This window comes from Rhipicephalus microplus, unplaced genomic scaffold, assembly GCF_043290135.1.
Source record: "Rhipicephalus microplus isolate Deutch F79 unplaced genomic scaffold, USDA_Rmic scaffold_168, whole genome shotgun sequence".
Lineage (NCBI taxonomy): Eukaryota > Metazoa > Arthropoda > Arachnida > Ixodida > Ixodidae > Rhipicephalus > Rhipicephalus microplus.
The window spans coordinates 412,404-418,265 of record NW_027464739.1 but is presented as its reverse complement, the minus strand read 5'-3'; the positions used below and the strand labels follow the sequence as shown (position 1 = coordinate 418,265).

Genomic DNA, 5,862 nt, shown 5'->3' with positions numbered 1-5,862 from the left:
TAGTGTAGATGCGTAGACGTGGCGAGAGCACGCGTCTTCAGGTTCAGACGCCGCGTGAAGATGTGAAATAAAAATGCCTTCGCTTGCCACTGCAACTGTAAACAGAAACACCAACCAAACCCCATTTTCTAGAGGCTTTTTTATTTTTCGTTGCGAAACGGGTGAATTCGAAAAGCGGAAATAGCTTGGCACATACATACACACTTCTACACACATACATACATACACATCGCACATGCATACACATCGTATACACACTTCTAGCTTTCCTCCGAAACAGTAATGATAATTTCCTCAATAGTTTTATTAATATGAGTAGGAATGTTAAAAAAAATAAGAAACTTGAGTATGTACGTGTGAACATAACAAAATAAAAGAGACCCTCCATATATGAAATACACACGGAAACATTTATTTTCCCAGAGCAATCGTAAGTGTAAACACAGCTAGCGCACTCCCTGCACGCGAATACCGCGTCAGCCGGGGCGGCGTGCCGCCACCGTCTCGGACACTCGACGCACCCACGCCGTTTACCCCGGTATCATGGGTAAATCCGAACACTCCTTCTATCATTGAATTTATTGTCGAACTCACCCCGCAGGGGGTGAGTGGGCCGATCCCGGAGGTAGTGCAATACCGGGCCAACCCGTGGCGGAGGTGAAGCAAGCTTCAAGCACTCCGCCGCATCACAAAAATAAGTTTAATATCTTGGATCCAAATAGGATCCGTATCAGATATTAAGCTGATAAGAACAGATACTACACTTTGATCTTAGCCAAAAGGCCGAGAAGCGATGCAATTCATTAGCACGTAATTAAAATCCATTCTTTCACACCTCGTACTTAGTTCTGGCCAAAAGCCGGGCAAACAGTAGCAAAGCAATTCCGACGTCCACCCATGCACAACCAGCATTGTGCACCGACAGCGGCAGCGCTGGCTTCACGGCATTGCTTTTATCCCCAGTCCGCTTGAAGTTTCTAGTTTCGCTTACAAACATGTTAAAACTGAAACCTTCTTTTTCCCAGAGGTCGAAGCCACGCGTGCTTGCTTGCATGCGTACTCTCTATGCGCCCATGACGTCACACCAAATGCTTGCCGGCGAACATTATCAGGCATGTCGCGAGAGATGCTACAGCACTTGTTTTAAAAACTGATGCATAGTGTACATGTCCAACTCGAGCACCAAAGTCTGGAAGGAAAAAAAAAAAAAAAATGATTGTGCAAAATGTGAATACGTCACCCATCCAACATGGCTTCTACGCCGGCTGCCCAAGCAACGCCTCTGCAACGACGCCCACAATCATCGGCAAAAAGGTGAAAAGGTGGTGCCTTTGGCTGCTTCAGCACGCTCAACATATGCCTTGCAAGTTCCGACGTGTCGGAACACCGCACCGAGGTCGACGAAGGTCCTGCCGTGAAAGGCAGACCCGGGAATGCGTGCGAAACGTCTACCGCGTGGGTTGGTTGTGAAGCCGGTGAATGAAGGATCATGTGGCAGAGGGTGACGGAACGTGAGTGTGCGACTTGCCGCTGCGATGTCGTTCAAGCGTTCAACGGGCCGGCAGGTTCTGTCTGTCGTGGTCGAAAACGTCCGAGTTTTGCTGATTCCGAGGGGTAGGAGTGCTATGGTGGCGTGTACGAGGCGCTGGTGCGGCGCTCCGTCGATCGTGCCGGACGGACATGAGGCGGCCGAAGGCGGTCGTCAAGTGGTCGCGGAAATCAGTGGAGAAGTACTCGCCTGCGCTTTTCGTCGAAGACTCGCGACAGACGGTCTTCGGGAGACACGGGTGGTTGCACAAATGCGACCGTGCGTCAACGTGCAGCCATATTCGTGGATTATTTCGCCCCATTACGATAGCTTCGTCACTGCGCTCGCTGGTGTTGCTTGTTTTTGTTGACCTTCACTTGTGGCTCACACCCACTGTGGGGGATTGGCTGGTTTGTTGTTCTGCTTCTTCGACTTCTACATACTCGGCTTAGTGAAGCTGTGAGGAGTGACGAGTGGGTACGGAGGCAAAGCGCGCCCGGGGCGTGATCTCACGCGTCCTGGGGTCCACGTCGCTTCAGGTACGTGCGTGGTGCGTCCGTACGTCTAGTGCGCAATTTCCTTGGAACTTCCAGCAACTGGCAATTCCATTGAGGTGAGCGTGCGAGGATGTTCGTTGTAATTAACGAGAGCCAACGGTGGATGAGCTGGTATGAGATGGTGTTCAGAAATGAAGTGTTTGATCAACAAGGCGATGCCCGCCGTGGTGGTCTGATGGCCGTAAGGTACTCGGCTGCTGACCCGCAGGTGGTGGGATCGAATCCCGGCCGCGGCGGCTGCATTTCCCTGTGCTCAGATTAGGGTGCACGTGAAAGAACCCCAGGTGGTCGAAATTTTCCCATAATCATATGGTGGTTTTGGGACGTCAAACCCCAAAGGTCAGTGGACATAGGAAAAGCACATCGGGGCTTTGCCGCTCCACCGTACAGCAGGTGTGTGCGGAGTGGGTCCTGTGGCGTTCTTTGCGATTTTAATTTGTGATGGGGAATAGTGTAGATGCGTAGACGTGGCGAGAGCACGCGTCTTCAGGTTCAGACGCCGCGTGAAGATGTGAAATAAAAATGCCTTCGCTTGCCACTGCAACTGTAAACAGAAACACCAACCAAACCCCATTTTCTAGAGGCTTTTTTATTTTTCGTTGCGAAACGGGTGAATTCGAAAAGCGGAAATAGCTTGGCACATACATACACACTTCTACACACATACATACATACACATCGCACATGCATACACATCGTATACACACTTCTAGCTTTCCTCCGAAACAGTAATGATAATTTCCTCAATAGTTTTATTAATATGAGTAGGAATGTTAAAAAAAATAAGAAACTTGAGTATGTACGTGTGAACATAACAAAATAAAAGAGACCCTCCATATATGAAATACACACGGAAACATTTATTTTCCCAGAGCAATCGTAAGTGTAAACACAGCTAGCGCACTCCCTGCACGCGAATACCGCGTCAGCCGGGGCGGCGTGCCGCCACCGTCTCGGACACTCGACGCACCCACGCCGTTTACCCCGGTATCATGGGTAAATCCGAACACTCCTTCTATCATTGAATTTATTGTCGAACTCACCCCGCAGGGGGTGAGTGGGCCGATCCCGGAGGTAGTGCAATACCGGGCCAACCCGTGGCGGAGGTGAAGCAAGCTTCAAGCACTCCGCCGCATCACAAAAATAAGTTTAATATCTTGGATCCAAATAGGATCCGTATCAGATATTAAGCTGATAAGAACAGATACTACACTTTGATCTTAGCCAAAAGGCCGAGAAGCGATGCAATTCATTAGCACGTAATTAAAATCCATTCTTTCACACCTCGTACTTAGTTCTGGCCAAAAGCCGGGCAAACAGTAGCAAAGCAATTCCGACGTCCACCCATGCACAACCAGCATTGTGCACCGACAGCGGCAGCGCTGGCTTCACGGCATTGCTTTTATCCCCAGTCCGCTTGAAGTTTCTAGTTTCGCTTACAAACATGTTAAAACTGAAACCTTCTTTTTCCCAGAGGTCGAAGCCACGCGTGCTTGCTTGCATGCGTACTCTCTATGCGCCCATGACGTCACACCAAATGCTTGCCGGCGAACATTATCAGGCATGTCGCGAGAGATGCTACAGCACTTGTTTTAAAAACTGATGCATAGTGTACATGTCCAACTCGAGCACCAAAGTCTGGAAGGAAAAAAAAAAAAAAATGATTGTGCAAAATGTGAATACGTCACCCATCCAACATGGCTTCTACGCCGGCTGCCCAAGCAACGCCTCTGCAACGACGCCCACAATCATCGGCAAAAAGGTGAAAAGGTGGTGCCTTTGGCTGCTTCAGCACGCTCAACATATGCCTTGCAAGTTCCGACGTGTCGGAACACCGCACCGAGGTCGACGAAGGTCCTGCCGTGAAAGGCAGACCCGGGAATGCGTGCGAAACGTCTACCGCGTGGGTTGGTTGTGAAGCCGGTGAATGAAGGATCATGTGGCAGAGGGTGACGGAACGTGAGTGTGCGACTTGCCGCTGCGATGTCGTTCAAGCGTTCAACGGGCCGGCAGGTTCTGTCTGTCGTGGTCGAAAACGTCCGAGTTTTGCTGATTCCGAGGGGTAGGAGTGCTATGGTGGCGTGTACGAGGCGCTGGTGCGGCGCTCCGTCGATCGTGCCGGACGGACATGAGGCGGCCGAAGGCGGTCGTCAAGTGGTCGCGGAAATCAGTGGAGAAGTACTCGCCTGCGCTTTTCGTCGAAGACTCGCGACAGACGGTCTTCGGGAGACACGGGTGGTTGCACAAATGCGACCGTGCGTCAACGTGCAGCCATATTCGTGGATTATTTCGCCCCATTACGATAGCTTCGTCACTGCGCTCGCTGGTGTTGCTTGTTTTTGTTGACCTTCACTTGTGGCTCACACCCACTGTGGGGGATTGGCTGGTTTGTTGTTCTGCTTCTTCGACTTCTACATACTCGGCTTAGTGAAGCTGTGAGGAGTGACGAGTGGGTACGGAGGCAAAGCGCGCCCGGGGCGTGATCTCACGCGTCCTGGGGTCCACGTCGCTTCAGGTACGTGCGTGGTGCGTCCGTACGTCTAGTGCGCAATTTCCTTGGAACTTCCAGCAACTGGCAATTCCATTGAGGTGAGCGTGCGAGGATGTTCGTTGTAATTAACGAGAGCCAACGGTGGATGAGCTGGTATGAGATGGTGTTCAGAAATGAAGTGTTTGATCAACAAGGCGATGCCCGCCGTGGTGGTCTGATGGCCGTAAGGTACTCGGCTGCTGACCCGCAGGTGGTGGGATCGAATCCCGGCCGCGGCGGCTGCATTTCCCTGTGCTCAGATTAGGGTGCACGTGAAAGAACCCCAGGTGGTCGAAATTTTCCCATAATCATATGGTGGTTTTGGGACGTCAAACCCCAAAGGTCAGTGGACATAGGAAAAGCACATCGGGGCTTTGCCGCTCCACCGTACAGCAGGTGTGTGCGGAGTGGGTCCTGTGGCGTTCTTTGCGATTTTAATTTGTGATGGGGAATAGTGTAGATGCGTAGACGTGGCGAGAGCACGCGTCTTCAGGTTCAGACGCCGCGTGAAGATGTGAAATAAAAATGCCTTCGCTTGCCACTGCAACTGTAAACAGAAACACCAACCAAACCCCATTTTCTAGAGGCTTTTTTATTTTTCGTTGCGAAACGGGTGAATTCGAAAAGCGGAAATAGCTTGGCACATACATACACACTTCTACACACATACATACATACACATCGCACATGCATACACATCGTATACACACTTCTAGCTTTCCTCCGAAACAGTAATGATAATTTCCTCAATAGTTTTATTAATATGAGTAGGAATGTTAAAAAAAATAAGAAACTTGAGTATGTACGTGTGAACATAACAAAATAAAAGAGACCCTCCATATATGAAATACACACGGAAACATTTATTTTCCCAGAGCAATCGTAAGTGTAAACACAGCTAGCGCACTCCCTGCACGCGAATACCGCGTCAGCCGGGGCGGCGTGCCGCCACCGTCTCGGACACTCGACGCACCCACGCCGTTTACCCCGGTATCATGGGTAAATCCGAACACTCCTTCTATCATTGAATTTATTGTCGAACTCACCCCGCAGGGGGTGAGTGGGCCGATCCCGGAGGTAGTGCAATACCGGGCCAACCCGTGGCGGAGGTGAAGCAAGCTTCAAGCACTCCGCCGCATCACAAAAATAAGTTTAATATCTTGGATCCAAATAGGATCCGTATCAGATATTAAGCTGATAAGAACAGATACTACACTTTGATCTTAGCCAAAAGGCCGAGAAGCGAT

At 50.3% G+C, this 5,862-nt stretch overlaps 3 non-coding genes across 3 annotated transcripts; all 3 read right to left on the bottom strand.

Moving 5' to 3' along the window:
* Window positions 1–603: 603 nt before the first annotated feature.
* Window positions 604–795, bottom strand: LOC142791454 (U2 spliceosomal RNA). Its single transcript, XR_012890235.1, has one exon. It is a non-coding gene; the product is annotated as a U2 spliceosomal RNA (small nuclear RNA).
* A 2,342-nt stretch (window positions 796–3,137) lies between these two features.
* On the bottom strand, window positions 3,138–3,329 carry LOC142791453 (U2 spliceosomal RNA). Its single transcript, XR_012890234.1, has one exon. It is a non-coding gene; the product is annotated as a U2 spliceosomal RNA (small nuclear RNA).
* A 2,341-nt stretch (window positions 3,330–5,670) lies between these two features.
* On the bottom strand, window positions 5,671–5,862 carry LOC142791452 (U2 spliceosomal RNA). Its single transcript, XR_012890233.1, has one exon. It is a non-coding gene; the product is annotated as a U2 spliceosomal RNA (small nuclear RNA).